The sequence below is a fragment of the Monopterus albus genome, unplaced genomic scaffold (genome assembly GCF_001952655.1).
Source record: "Monopterus albus unplaced genomic scaffold, M_albus_1.0 scaffold71.1, whole genome shotgun sequence".
Lineage (NCBI taxonomy): Eukaryota > Metazoa > Chordata > Actinopteri > Synbranchiformes > Synbranchidae > Monopterus > Monopterus albus.
Window position 1 is genome coordinate 1,313,439 of NW_018127951.1, and position 15,835 is coordinate 1,329,273.

General features: G+C 41.3%; 1 protein-coding gene across 6 annotated transcripts in view; it reads right to left on the reverse strand.

Moving 5' to 3' along the window:
• The window catches only part of LOC109963241 (leucine-rich repeat and fibronectin type III domain-containing protein 1-like protein), a 242,384-nt gene that overhangs the window by 132,385 nt on the left and 94,164 nt on the right, over positions 1 to 15,835 (reverse strand). For 5 of the 6 annotated variants that reach the window (XM_020605601.1, XM_020605603.1, XM_020605598.1 and 2 more), the window contains one exon: positions 10,764 to 10,888. The exons of the other annotated variant lie outside the window; for it this stretch is intronic. The gene's annotated coding sequence lies outside the window, so the exon portion shown is untranslated. The remainder of the gene's footprint in view (positions 1 to 10,763; positions 10,889 to 15,835) is intronic. 6 annotated transcript variants of the gene reach the window in all.

Consider the following 15,835-nt stretch of genomic DNA (forward strand, 5'->3'; position numbering starts at 1 on the left):
AGGTCAGGACTTTGACTAGGCCACTCCAAAGTGCAGTTAATAAACATCATTTCCAGTTATTCAGAGTCCCAGTGACCCAAAATGAGGTCCTGAGCCCACTGTTGGACAGGGTCCTCTCCACCCTGGCTGGTTATCACTCCCCAGGCCGGATATGACTGTGGTTTGACTCCTAGACTGAGTTAAATTTCAACCTTTAATTGCATTACAGTTTCATTAATACTTCAAGGCTTTTGGCTCATATTACTGAAGCACAGTCTATACAGAGCTCCATATGCATGACCTCCATCAAGGCTGTGAATAATTAACTAATGTACTGTATGTCTGACAGCTTCATTAAAGATGCTTGGTGGGTTAGATGATATGGGGCTGGCTGGAGGCGACACAGGCTCAAGCCTGTCTGTCAGGCATCAGCTCCTCAACGCTACACACAGCTGAGGGAAAAGAAAAGAGATGAAAAGAAACAAATCCTATACTCAATTTAACAATACCAGATAATAGCTTTATATAACTATCATCACTGTGTTGGAGTCGTTCATGCAGAAACACTGATGGAGGACAAAAGAAATGAAGTTAATTTCATTAGCATGAGCAGGATAGTGGGAGTTTAGTGAGAAATCACAGCTCGGAGGTGACGATTTTATAACCACAACTCTTACATGTTTGTATCAGATACCGCAGTTAATTAAAACAATGATCCACGGAAAAGCAAGTGCTGCATAATAGCATACAAGTCTTGGCTCGATCTGTCTCAGGGAGACGCTGAGCTCTGGTGTCAGTTTCGACACTGTATAGCTCCTCATTTAGGCCAAACTGTGTAATCGATCTAATGTTACAGGCAGGCTGTGCTTCTGGCTTTGGGACAGTCAATGATGTCTTAACAACTGGTGAAACACACTGTAAAATAACATAAAACAAATCACGAAAAGCATTAAATACTGGTTATGCATTCAAAATCACTCAAGATCAGAGGATGAGACGCACAGCACTAGATGAAAACCCAATGCTTTCTGTCTCCAGAGAAGAGGTTTATCCTCAGTTCTTCATTGTTTAACATGTTTAACATGCTGATAACTCATCTACAGTGATTTATGACTCTGAAGCCGCCCAGGCACATACACCGATCTGCTCTCCAAGAAAAACGAATATCAGATCTTTAAAAAATGAACTTATTAACCCAGTGGCACACACGCAAAGACAGTGAGAAAGTGAAAGAGATGATAAATGAAAGTTCTAGTACTGAAACAGCTCATTAATCGTTAAGTCAATCAACAGAAAATTAACAGATAGCAATCTTTATTTGGTCCAGCTTGTACAACGTGAGGATCTGCTGCACTTCTTTGTTTTATATCACTGTAAACCACATGTTTTTGTTGTTTGCACTTTTGGTTGGACAAAAGAAGAAGACATCACCTTGGCCCCTGGAAACTCAATATATTAACCTTTTACTCCCTCTACCTTCATTTTAAAATCAATACTAGATAGAAAAGTAAAAAAAAAAATACACATAATTATAAAATTAAAAGATGAAAACTGACCTAACAAAGTTTTCAGCGTCTTAGTGCAGCAGTTCACGTTAGTCTTACGGGGCCAAAGGTGGCGCAGGTGTCTGATGTTGAAGCAAAGACATTGTCACAGAATACAGTTAGGAACATTTTCTAGGATTAATGTGAATCATGTAGACTTGTTACTGTCAAAATGGACGGGCTAAGAAGATGGTGCCAGTACCAGCTTACAAGGGCTCAGATTCGACGCTTCCTTTCAGGGCTCACTTGGTGTTCACTTGCTTTTGACATGAGTGGAAATTTTACAGTGTTATCAAACTGAATTTAACAGAACTGAAGGTGCATACAAGGAAAAAGAAAGAAAGGAGAGGACAGATACGAAACAGATAGATGGAAGAACGGAGAGCAGACAAAGACGTGAAGTGATGGAGCTGACATGAGCTGCTATTGATTGTTCTTGCATATTAGCAGAGACACCATGACATACTCTGACACACACAGCTCTAAAGCTGCTATTAAACTTGCATATTAGCAGAGAGACCATGACACACTCTGACACACACACAGCTCTAAAGCTGCTATTAAATATACGTACAGGCCCCACACACAGCTGCAGAGGGACTGACATGCATCCAGCTTATATACTGTATGTAGTCAAACACAGACAGTGGAACTGCAAACAAATTAGCCAATGAGATCAACTTATACACATACTATTACTATTAATACACACTATAGTACAGTATATTGTACTTCCTGTACCACTCCCACACATTTTTACAAAATCCTATATTTAAATGACTGCTCATAATGAAGTGCCCGCTTTGCAGTCCCCTCAGCTCTACGGAACATGTTGGCACATTTCAGCTCACTGGCCCTCAGTCACCATACTTTAATTTTTTACCTCTGTAAAAGCTTTTGGCCGATTCGCTCTTGGACCACATCTGAGCTCAGACGTGGGGCAGTAGAACAGGAGGTCTGCTCAGCACCCGATGTGCTGGTCCAGCTCAGATAACTCTACGCAGGTCTGTCCTCCTCCACTGGTCAGTGTGTCTCCTCAGTGTTTGTTGTGCTGCTTCAAATTTGAGGTCAAAAAAGTTTTTTTTTACTTCATCAGTCCTTCTCCTTATACAGCCTTCACTGAATAAGCAAGAGCATCCACTTTTTCTGTTGTTTTAAATCCACTATTAAATACGACAGCTTGTTGGCCGTTTTTCACTTCAGTCTGGAGTCTGCTGCTCCACCGTCTTTACATTTTGGTTTTGGTATTCTGACCTTCTCAACTTTACTTTTCAATTCCTGTGCCGAATCTGTGTTTGCATACGGCCCTGCAGTCTCATGACCTTTTACGGGGATTGGTGGGGCATTAACCTATGCTAAATATGAATGACTGGCACATGCCTTCGATTTACATATACAATGGGATCCATCCATGTATGAACACAGGTGTGAAGGCTTCTGGGGTTTAAAAACATAATGAATCACACAGGGACCTTTATTAGGACCTTTCTTCATAACAAATGAAGAACAGACTTAAGACAAAACTTAGGAAGATACTGGTGAATGAAGCCCATTGTGTTGGTTTTACAGCCCTGAGCCTTATGTTAGGGTTAAATCATATTGCTCTTGTCAGTGTTGTTTTCAACACTAAATGCAAAGGTCTTATTAAATGGCAGGTAGTCAGTCAGCAGCAAACCACAGCCCAGAGATCCTGTACCTCCAGCAGCAGTACCAGTCTGACCATTTGTGCAGATCTTTATGGCAGAGCTACACTGTCAATATCACTGATTTTCACTTGAATTTCACAACCAACAAACTGTTTCAATGCACATGGTTTAGAAAACAAATCGATAATACTTTGACTTGAGAACTGCTGTTTGTTTCATCTTCAAATGCTGCAGGGTCAGAGCAGCTCCTGAGCACTGAACGCAGGCTGTGTGTGGGGCTGCGAGTGGGACGTGCATAGCCAAAGCTGCACAGTCCTATTTCTATTTTAATTATTGAGCAGGTTTAGAAACGAATAACTGGATCCAGAGCTGCATAAAAATATACACAATGCCAAACTATCTTTGGATACATGTGCCAGATTAGTTGTTTTTAGCAGCAAACAGCAAAAAATGAAAATGCTAAGAAACACTGATTTAATCCTGGGTACTCACACAAACAGGACCAGAACATATCATATAAAACCACCGGATTAAGAAGTAATAATAATACGAAGTCTCAGGGAGTAAGGTAATGTCATTTCATGAAGTAAACAACTTCTGGCTGATACTAATTCAGCTATCTGAAGCCCGTGGGGCTCAACTTACTGGGAGTCAGTGCTGGTTTCTAGCACTGAATCTGCAGCGTGACTCGTTTTGTTGAGGCAGAGTGAAGAGTTGGAGGGTCTGTGATCACTGATGAGAGAAAAAAAATCATGGAAAGGCCTGAGTGGTTCCTGTGCATATTTATTTATTCCTAGCTGATCCTCATGCAAGGAGGACACGCTGATTCACCAGCTGACACACACACACACTCAGAGATAGAGACCTAAAAGTGGTGAGATCAGAGAAGAGAACACTCAGTGAGTCAATCTCATGGCAACTTTCAGATCAGCCAAGGAAATGTGTGGGTGTCTCTGTGTTTTGTGGGTGTTTTTACAGAAAAGACTGAGATGGACATCAATAAAAATGGAATCAAACAGCCCAAGGCAAAAATAACCTACATAGCCTTCATGTCATGGTCTCCTTCTACCTAATGTAATTTCATAGAACACAGTTTGTGGAGACATAACATTTAATCATACTCTAGGCAGTACAATTATGCGACCAATTACAGTCCTTAAATATGAAATGCAGTGACTTCATCCTTAAAAAATAAGGCGCAACTGTCTCTTAATTACTAATCATCAGTGACTGTTTGATCGTGAACTTTGATACTGGAGGCAGAAACAGAGAAGGGGCAACAGAAGAAGTGAGCATTTAAACAAAGGCAGGAGCCCACACAAAGTAAAGAAACAGCAAATGAGAGCGAGTGAGGAAGAGTTAAGAAAAAAATAAGTGGATAAAGAAGAGACCTGAGTGTGTGACAGAAATGGCAGAAAACACCTCCACCACTTAGAGCAAGAGAAAAAACAAGCTGAGAAAAAAAGGGAAGCTGACAGAGGGTAACAGAGAGAACGTGTAAGAGGAAGATGGTGAAAAGCCGAGACAAATGAAGGAACAGGCTGGAAGGAAGAAGTGAGGCAGAAAGTGCAGCAGGGTGGAAAAATAAATAAAACAGTTCACACATCTCACCGTCCTCAACAAACACAATGGTCACAAAGCAGAATAAAAGCAAATCAGAGTTGAAAGATTACATCAGTATTTACATACAGGGCTGCCACTCTTTATTGTTTGGCTAAGTGGAAAACATGCTGATGACAACAGTCCAAACTCAGGCTCAGCTGTTCAACTGGATAATGGTGGACGTCAAAACCAGCAAAATATTGTTTCATTTGAATTATCTTCTGGGGCCTGTTTTTCTCTGCTCATACACTGTCCATGTGGATTTTAAAGTGAAAATCATATGTGCACACTATCCAGAAAACACGATGTAGAACCAGGTAAGTTGAGGCTGTATATTAAGAGCAGACAAAAAGCAATAGACAGGTGGGATTTAAAGGTTCTCAGCATGAGTGCAGGCTGAGCAGTGACTTTTCCAGGAGAGACAGATGTTAGCGACATTCAGATCAGTTAATTTTGGATGCTTGTGCACAGGGATTCATTCAGGTCTGATGAAATCTTCTAGGCAGGAGCAGAAAACTGCAGAACTGGAAGTAAAATCTGAAAAGGGAAAGTCCCAACTAAGAAATTAGGTAGGTAGGTAGGTAGGTAGGTAGGAAGGTAGGTAGGAAGGTAGGTAGGTAGGTAGGTAGGTAGGTAGGTAGTGCTGGTTTCTAGCACTGAATCTGCAGCGTGACTCGTTTTGTTGAGGCAGAGTGAAGAGTTGGAGGGTCTGTGATCACTGATGAGAGAAAAAAAATCATGGAAAGGCCTGAGTGGTTCCTGTGCATATTTATTTATTCCTAGCTGATCCTCATGCAAGGAGGACACGCTGATTCACCAGCTGACACACACACACACTCAGAGATAGAGACATAAAAGTGGTGAGATCAGAGAAGAGAACACTCAGTGAGTCAATCTCATGGCAACTTTCAGATCAGCCAAGGAAATGTGTGGGTGTCTCTGTGTTTTGTGGGTGTTTTTACAGAAAAGACTGAGATGGACATCAATAAAAATGGAATCAAACAGCCCAAGGCAAAAATAACCTACATAGCCTTCATGTCATGGTCTCCTTCTACCTAATGTAATTTCATAGAACACAGTTTGTGGAGACATAACATTTAATCATACTCTAGGCAGTACAATTATGCGACCAATTACAGTCCTTAAATATGAAATGCAGTGACTTCATCCTTAAAAAATAAGGCGCAACTGTCTCTTAATTACTAATCATCAGTGACTGTTTGATCGTGAACTTTGATACTGGAGGCAGAAACAGAGAAGGGGCAACAGAAGAAGTGAGCATTTAAACAAAGGCAGGAGCCCACACAAAGTAAAGAAACAGCAAATGAGAGCGAGTGAGGAAGAGTTAAGAAAAAAATAAGTGGATAAAGAAGAGACCTGAGTGTGTGACAGAAATGGCAGAAAACACCTCCACCACTTAGAGCAAGAGAAAAAACAAGCTGAGAAAAAAAGGGAAGCTGACAGAGGGTAACAGAGAGAACGTGTAAGAGGAAGATGGTGAAAAGCCGAGACAAATGAAGGAACAGGCTGGAAGGAAGAAGTGAGGCAGAAAGTGCAGCAGGGTGGAAAAATAAATAAAACAGTTCACACATCTCACCGTCCTCAACAAACACAATGGTCACAAAGCAGAATAAAAGCAAATCAGAGTTGAAAGATTACATCAGTATTTACATACAGGGCTGCCACTCTTTATTGTTTGGCTAAGTGGAAAACATGCTGATGACAACAGTCCAAACTCAGGCTCAGCTGTTCAACTGGATAATGGTGGACGTCAAAACCAGCAAAATATTATTTCATTTGAATTATCTTCTGGGGCCTGTTTTTCTCTGCTCATACACTGTCCATGTGGATTTTAAAGTGAAAATCATATGTGCACACTATCCAGAAAACACGATGTAGAACCAGGTAAGTTGAGGCTGTATATTAAGAGCAGACAAAAAGCAATAGACAGGTGGGATTTAAAGGTTCTCAGCATGAGTGCAGGCTGAGCAGTGACTTTTCCAGGAGAGACAGATGTTAGCGACATTCAGATCAGTTAATTTTGGATGCTTGTGCACAGGGATTCATTCAGGTCTGATGAAATCTTCTAGGCAGGAGCAGAAAACTGCAGAACTGGAAGTAAAATCTGAAAAGGGAAAGTCCCAACTAAGAAATTAGGTAGGTAGGTAGGTAGGTAGGTAGGAAGGTAGGTAGGAAGGTAGGTAGGTACTTTATTGATCCCTCAATGGGGAAATTTCAGTGTTTCAGCAGCAATGGAGAACAAACAACATACAGTAACACCATGAGAAACAAACACCACACACATATCTTGATAAACAAATTTCAGTACCTCAAGCAGCAATAGTACAGCAAGAGAATAACACAAAGCAAACACTGGAAAACTTCATAAAAACACAAAAGAAAACACAACGAGACCAGAGCTGCTGAAACTTGCTGCCACTCCGCGCAGCACATGCGTGAGCCAGACATGGAGAGCAGACCTTAGTTCGATATAATCACAGGTACAGGAGATAAAAATTAGACTCACGTTGTCTGTGTGATGAATGACTGAGATCGCAGCCAGTGCACAGACCTGAATTACAATAAAGACGCAGACTGAAGGATTAGCCCCACATCTGCTGGTGCTTGGACAATAATATCACCTGTGTGATCCAGGCCTCCATTTGGACATTTAGATCAGGACCTATCAGCTTGCATCATTAGTTTAATGTTAAATGTGAAGAAAAGGACAACGAGGAATTGTTTCATAGTGTAGTGTGTGTGAAACAATGTAAGGCCTGGAGGACATCACTGAACAGCTAGTGCTCTTTAGTGGTGGTGTGTGTAAATTTAGTTCTCAGTTGGATAAATGTTGGATAAATGTCTGAACCAAATGATGTAGAAAACTCAAAGGGATATGAAACAACCAGTGGCTGAGTCTCTGAGACACTGTCGTCTTTCTTTATACATACTTGCTCAGTGATTGGCTGAGGAGACCCCCCTCCCTAATCACGTGCCGATAACCGAAAAGGAACACACACACACACACACACACACACACACACACAAGTGCTGCACTCATCACGGCCTATTCTCAGAAGAAAATGACACAATTCAATTTTTGGTGCCAGTGTGTGCATGTGTGTGTTTAGGTGTGCACATTTGTATACAGGAGGACTGTGTGTGTGTGTGTGTGTGTCAGCGAGGAATTGTTTCATAGTGTAGTGTGGATGACACCTTCAGCGCTGAACAGGTGGAGGTCTTTGGGGAGCAGAGGCTCTTCCCATAGTCTGATGTGTAATCATGATCATCAGTCACACACCGAGTGTTCTCTCTATTCCTCTATATTTAACACATTATGCAGCAGGAGGGGCAGCGGTCCAGAGACGCACACTGAACACACTCACACTGGGAAAGACACAAGTATCACCCCTCTGGGCTCAGACTCACTGAATATGGAGCTCAACATCGCTCTGCAGTCACTGCAGTGGTTTTGTTTCACACTTCCATAAAGCTACAATCCTATAAATGATTAACCATGAATATAGAAGCTTTAATTCCCAATTAAAATGATTATAATAAATCATAGCGAGTGGAAAACGCTAGAGCCTGACATTATTTATAATTACACAATGGATTTATAACACCTATGAAAACACAATGTAACAATGTAATGGAGGCAAGTGCAGCACTTTGCGTATCTGAGGCTGTGTTTACAGACCAGGATGAACTCACTGACACTGTGACATCATCGTAGAGTTTGTGAGGACGTCTGAGTGGAGAAGCCTGAAAAACATCAGTGGCTACAGGAAACCATCCCCTCCTGCTGTGAAAGACCAACACCTGGCAGACAACCTGTAGGTTTGAGAAGCAGAACTCCCCCCTCACCCCCCTCACCTCAGACCCAGCAGCTGCCCTCCCATGATCACCTCCCATCACCCCAGCCTCCCATCCCTGAAGATCTGTGAAAAGGATGTGTGGCCTTTTTAAGAAACAAAAGATGAAGAAGGCACCAAGCCCAGATGGTGTGACCCCCTCCTGCCTTAAAACCTGTGCTGATCAGCTGACCCCCATCTTCACACTTATCTTCAACAGGTCACTGGAGCTGTGTGACGTCCCCTCCTGCTTCAAACACTCCACCATCATCCCGGTCCCCAAGAAACCCTCCATCAGCAGACTGAATGACCATAGACCTGTCGCCCTGACGTCTGTAGTTATGACGTCCTTTGCGAGACTGGTGGGCCTTAGGAAGAGCCCCTGACAATACTCAGCAGTGCTGTAGCAAGTGTTTTGATGCAGTCACGTAGCCAGTTTGTAGTTTGACCATAAACAACCAGTCAAATTTGTCTGACGATTTCAGTGTCGGCCTTAACGGCAGAAGTTCCAGAGCCTTGTCGTGTCTCTAGTTAGACATAATTATTGGTAAATGACTTCCTCACTGGATGTTTGTAGTTTTTTGGTTTCATGGCAGTCACATGACAGAATGTCATCAACATGTCCGCTAGCTTGGTGTGAATTGTCCAGACAATAACCTGCTTTATTCACACATGGCTAATGCTGAGATCCCAGTGTGAAAATGTGCATGCATGGACACACTGTCTTTTCCTCCTTTGTAGTCAAACCTAACTCACAACAGTTAATGAGCAGAAGAAAAAGAGTCTTACAATAAAAGCCAGGGACATGGTCCTTTGTTGTTTGTTCAGTAGAAGAAACCATCCTAAAACAACATGCAGACTGTGTCCAAGTCCACTCAGTGCTCTCGCTCACCACTGGTTTCAACCACTTCGACACTGACTAGACATTGCTCAGTTTCCCCCAAATCTCCTCTTTCACCTCTTACTTCATGCTCCAGCATGTAATTCAGTGCAAGATCTCTTTTTTTATGGACACAGGAATATTTATTCCATCCATTGTGTGTGCACTGCAGCTCTGACCCTTGCAATCCTCTTACAGCACTTCTGAGACACTGGTACTGTGGGTGATGCAGGAATTGCAGCTTATTGCAGCTTGTACTGTAGCAGCCATTGTGAGTCTTCTGTTATTTTGTAAAAAAAAGTTTTGAGGCAAGTTTTGAAATAAACAAATAAACAAAAGAATGTATCACCATGGCAAGAAACAAGTCCACCATCTCTGATGTCACATGATGTGCTGAAGGATGCACAGCACACACAAACACACACACACACACACACACCAAGCAGGAATAAAGTATAGTTTCAGCTGGTGCAGATTGTCTGTCCTGTCTTTTATATCTATTCAGTATATCTATTAAACTACAGGCAGAAACTACTCATTCATTTCTAACATCTACTATCAAAACCATCAAGAGCAAAAGGATAGAGAACAGATTCTCAGCTTTTTTCCAACAATGCAATATTGTCAAACATTTTCTGATCACGTCAAATGGACGACAACAAGCTGTGGTGCAGATGAATGCAAATCCTCCAGAAGACGCAATGTACACAAAAAAGAATAAAATCTAACTTTGCTGTTCATATGCCTGCTACCTTTAAATCCCTGAACCAACCAAACCACCAGCTCGATTCATCATGATTTGATCCGTTAAACAGCCTCTTCCCAAGGACTGGAACATGAACCAGCCCTGTTTACTACAAAATGTTCACTAGTTTTGCTGTCGCACCAAGAAATATTTCCATGTTTCCATATTCCTAAATATTTGTAATGCTGGACTGTGGTACTGACATCTCCATTTGAATGGACTGGGAACATCAGCAATTCATGCTATGGTGAAATGCACACATTTAGTTTTTCTATAGTTTAGAACGAGCCTTACATAAAACAGGGAGGTCTGCAGGTCATCAGCAGCAGAGTGTAGTCTGGGGAAGGTATGGGTCTGCCAAGCTAATTAGCTGTTAATAGAAAAGACTAACTTTACTAGGCCTCAATCAAACATTTGTCAGGCTGCTTCCTGCTTTGCTGGCCACCATTTATTCCACATGAACAAAGCACGAAGAGAATTAGCACATTAAAAATTCCATTATCGACAACCTACCTGAGTTTCTCAGGGAAGCAGAAAGTCCTCAGGTGGAGGCAGGCCTTTTATGAATTCCCATTCCAGTCACATCACCGGCCTCAGGGTTACAACAGGATGACAAGCTAACAAGGACACCCTCCTACCTGCAGGAGAGCAGAGGAGGAGGAGAGGGAGGTGGAAATAGAGCAAAGAAGGAGTCCAGGGATGGAGAGAAGAAAGAGACAAATGTCAACATGTTACATCATTAATTCATTAGTATTCTTAAAGCTTCTTTGTTTCTGTCTTCTGTCCCTGCTGTCACTTCTCTCCCTCCTCCTCTTCCCACCTCTCCCTCATCTTTCTCGCTCTCCTTTTGGTGCTGCTCTGCCTCTTTTCCTTTCATCGAAGTTTTGCAGCAGGTCATACAGAAAGTGTGAAGGGAAAATCCAGAGTCAGCGGTGGTGATGGTAGTTTTACAGACATGCACATATGGAAAGGATGAATAAAAATATCAAGGAATCAAAAGTGGCAGACAATGAACCACTATTTTAGCAGTCAGCCCTAATTTGGCACTTTCCACATTAAAACCCTCTGGATGTCTTGACACATTCACAGCCAATTTTTACGCTATTCTTATGGTATAATCATCATTTCAATATGATTTCAGTTCTTGCCCACAAATTTTAATGCACAAAGAAGAATTATTAAAAAATATAATAGCTTAAAAATAAATCACCAACTTGTGACTTAAACACTGCTAAGTGAGCGTGATGAGGAAGGTTGAGGGGAAAAATGTAACTCATCATCTACTGTAGGAACAGTGAGCATCTCTGATGACACTGGGTCACTGCAGGGGGGTGTGGGTGTAATGTGGGTGACCCTGCCTTTTGGAGGAAATGTTACATCTCATTCTGCTTTGGCAAATATATTGTACATCATAGAAAAATATATATTTGTATGTATTTTTCTCTAATGCAGAAATCCAATTTTCTATTAACTTGAATTGGCTTCAGGCCTCCAGGGATGTACTCACTTACTTTAGTTAATTTAGTTTGTGCTGTCACAAAACATAGAAGTAAGGTAATTAAACATGGTGATAAAATGCAGCCGCAGCAGATGAACACAGAAACATAATTTGTGCAGCAGAGATAAATAACAGAAAAGGTGAGCTGTAATAGCTGTATATGAAAGTCCTGGTGATAAGGCACAAGCAAATTAGATAATCAAACCTCAGTGACTATAAAACACTACATGATGGACGATGGCAAAAAAAATTATATGAAAAATAAGCAGAAAAGAACAGAGAGAAAATCTCCCAAGAGAAAGAATTAGTAGAAAGGAGTTGGGGGGAGGAAGAAGGAAGAGTCTGAGTCGGACCACTGGGAGAAACTTCAAGCTGTTTTGTTCAGACACTAGAAAACAGCACTAGCACTAGCAACAACAGGAAGCTGTCTAGCCAGAGAATTGAAATAAACAACAGATAAGTGGGGAGAACAGGAGATGAGGAAACCTCCAACAAATGCATGTCCAAAAAAACTGAAGCAATGCTGAATGGAAATATTCCAGTGAGTGCTTTCATGAAAGAAGAGCAAGGCTTAAAAACCATCACATATACACAGTTGTACTGTTTTTGAACTCTTTAAAGCATCAGCTGTCTGAGAGAATATCCAATAATTTCCAACAAACCCCATGAAAAGACCCACACCACCAATAAATTGATCCTGATTTACTTCCTCACAGCCAATCCTGCTGCCACAAATACTCAGTAGAGACCAAATGTTGATTCATCCACCGCTGAAAATAGTCCCCAACAAATGGATTGTTTCCTCCTGTTTGAATAAAGTTTGCTAAAAAGAAAAAAAAAACTACAGTATTTGAATGCCATTAAAAAAAATTACATCTTCAGTAGGAACCAACGGGTTCGGAGCAGAGTGTCTCCGACATAGTAGGGAAGCAAGAAACTACTGAGACCCAGACTAACACATTGTTGGTTTGGGTAGGCTACTTTCTAGGGCTGTCCCCAATACTATTTTTGGCCTTTGGAGCTACAGTATGTTTCAAGTGTGCAGGGAGCGCCTACAAAGTGCAACAGCAAACACCACCAGTGTAAACTAAACATGAATACACCAGGGTTAAACATCTAGCTTTATGTGCTACATTCTCAGGAAAGAGGGGTGGATTAGGGGAGTGACTAGCAGAAATACAGAAACAAGACAAATGTCAAAAAAGTGATACAGGACGTAAAGTCAGACCCAGAGCAGGAGACACTGTAGGTGAGAGCAAACAGCAGATGGTGTCTCACAGAGTTCTTTGACTGACAGCTGAATTGACATTGCCATATCTACACATCAGCATTAGCATGGCCTGGTACGACACAAAAAAGCCTTAGCTTGGGCTAACGCTGCAGGCTAAGAGATTATCATTAGCTACATCATGTCTTTGAGCTACATGAGAAACGATGATCATTAGTCTCCTGATGTGTAGACGACACAGGGGACATCACATAGGATGGAAAGTAGTGATGGCAAAGATCAACCTTCAATTTGAAAACATTCAAACTATCAGCAATTGTGGAAATGTAATTATGATAATCAGAAATGTGTGTAAATCAAACAGTTGTTCTATTTATTTGATTGTATTTGAAGAAGAAGAGTAACTGCAACTTATTGTAATAAACACAAGATGAGATTATCACTGGTCTGTCTGGAGTTAGACAGGTGTCACAAACTGTCACACAGCCATGATTTTCTTAGTGACTGGTGTGTTTCAGAGCTATTCAGCCATACAAAAAGTGCTTTGGTTGAAGCATAATGATGCTTTTACTCATCAAATAGTACTTAAACAAATAAATCTTCACGTAAGATAAAGACGTTTTAGTGGTTTATGGGTTGAATCTGAGTTAATGCCTAAGCCTTTATTTTTTTATCTTGAATGTCTGCAGAGAAACATTTTAGCACTATGACTAGAAACTTGGGGTGGTACAGAGGTTAGCACTGTCACCTCACAGCAAGAAGGTTTCAGGTTCAAGCCCGCAGCCTTTCTGTGTGGAGTTTGTATGTTCTCCCTGAGCCTGTGTGGGTTCTCTCCGGGTACTTCGGCTTCCTCCCACAGTCCAAAGACATGCAGCTTAAGTTGACTGGTGACTCTAAACTGCCCCTAGGAGTGTGAGAGTGTGTGGTTGTTTGTCTACATGTCAGCCCTGTGACCGACTGGTGACCTTTCCAGGGTGGACCCCACCTCTAGCCCAGTGTCAACTGGGATTGGCTCCAGCTCATCCCCACAACATGACCCTATTCAGGAATAAGCGATAGATAATGGATGGACTAGAAACTTGTGTCTAGAAAAGACAGTTTCAATCTGAGGAGTTCAACAAAATCCTTTCTGACTATGTTACACAAGTATCTGTCAAGTGTCAGTTCTAATTACAGAGGAGCAGCAATAAACGTGGTTTGAAGAATGAACAGTTACAGTACGTCGTGCTGTGACACTGCTAGTGTGGAGCACTGGAAACAAAGGAAACCAAACTGGTGCTGCTGGGTTTGAATCTTACATCAGGAAGAGAGGACAATGAGCATCCTTCCTCCAGTCTGTCTGCTAAAAATCAAGGAAAATCCAAATCTCTGAAGGAAGGTTCAACTCCTGGGGCACAAAGCAAAAAGCTGCAGTTTTCTGTTATTATCTTACTTTATGTAATCTATGTGTTGAAATTCATGAGTGTTTAACCCCAAAAAGCACAAAGCTCTAGAAGAAAGACAGAAACTCAGTGATGCAGAGATTCAACAACAGGTTACAGTGTTTTCTTTTTTAGGGAAAAAGTTTATTTCTACTCAGTTTTTCCTCTCGCCTTCCTCAGCAGCCTCTCTTCAGCACATTTGATGCTTCGCTGGGGTCTATGAACAAGAAATTCAGGAATGTCTGTCATGGTTATTGGTCGTATTATTCCCTCTTCCCCATTTCCTCATTTACCAAACAAAGCATTTTATAAACTGCTGATTATCTAAGATGCAGAAGCACCACTGTAGTCTTGTTATGAAGGTCGTTAATCTTTATTAGGGGTAGCTGCAAAATACTAATCACACCTATGAGGTTTGTTTTGTTTTGAGACATCAAAACCAAAATAATTAAAATGTAATTAGAATCATGAAGTTGTCCTAGAATTACTGCAGGTAAATAATCAAGACATTTGCATGTAAAACAACATTGATGTCCACCAATAACACAACCACAGTCGATGTCAAACATGCGACAGGCTCTAGCTGTTTCTCTGCACCCCACAGGCGTGGATTAATAAACACTGTTAAGATTTATATCAGTAGACAATAGACATTTTTCCACAGTCACAGATTTTGTGCTGATCTAGCTCTCCCTTTCATACCATGGCAGCGGTGTAAATATTTCCTGCATGGCAACATTTGATCAGTTGGATAAAGCACATTGATTTATGTCAGGTATTTATTTCACTGAGCCAGAGATAGAGTATATATTTCTGGTTTCCGTGCACAGTGGCAAGAAGACTAAAAAAAGTAAATAAATCACCAAACCAAAACAAAACCAACTTGAAAGTTTTACATTTTAGTTTTTGGACAAATGAAATAAACAAGCTATATGTTTAAGAATTTTCAGACTTTTGAACAGTCTGACTATTTGTTTCTCCCTGACTTCCAGTGGGATGCTTTATCCTAAGCTAACATGCTAATGGCAGTAGCTTCATATTTAATATACAGACACGGGAGCAGCATTTATCATCACATCTAACTCTTGGCAGGAAGCAAACTGCCACTCTTCCTTTAATTCCTCTTCTAAGTCCCACTGTTCTTATCGACCATAAAGCTGTCGTGTTTGTCACTTGCTTACGTGAAGAAGCCTTGTCTCAGCTCTTTCCAGCTTGTTTGTTGATTCCCTCTCTGTCAGTCTCACAAACTGCCTACACCTCAACATTCAACTGACAAACACACAGAGCACACATGCACAAAGAAAATATGCCCGTGTACACACAGAGACAGACTGAGGCTCACCCTGTCAGACACACTGCAGACATACTCATTTGAGTCCATGTTACAGAGGGATTACTGTAATGAGCCAAACACTTCAGATGTTATCACATCTTCAAT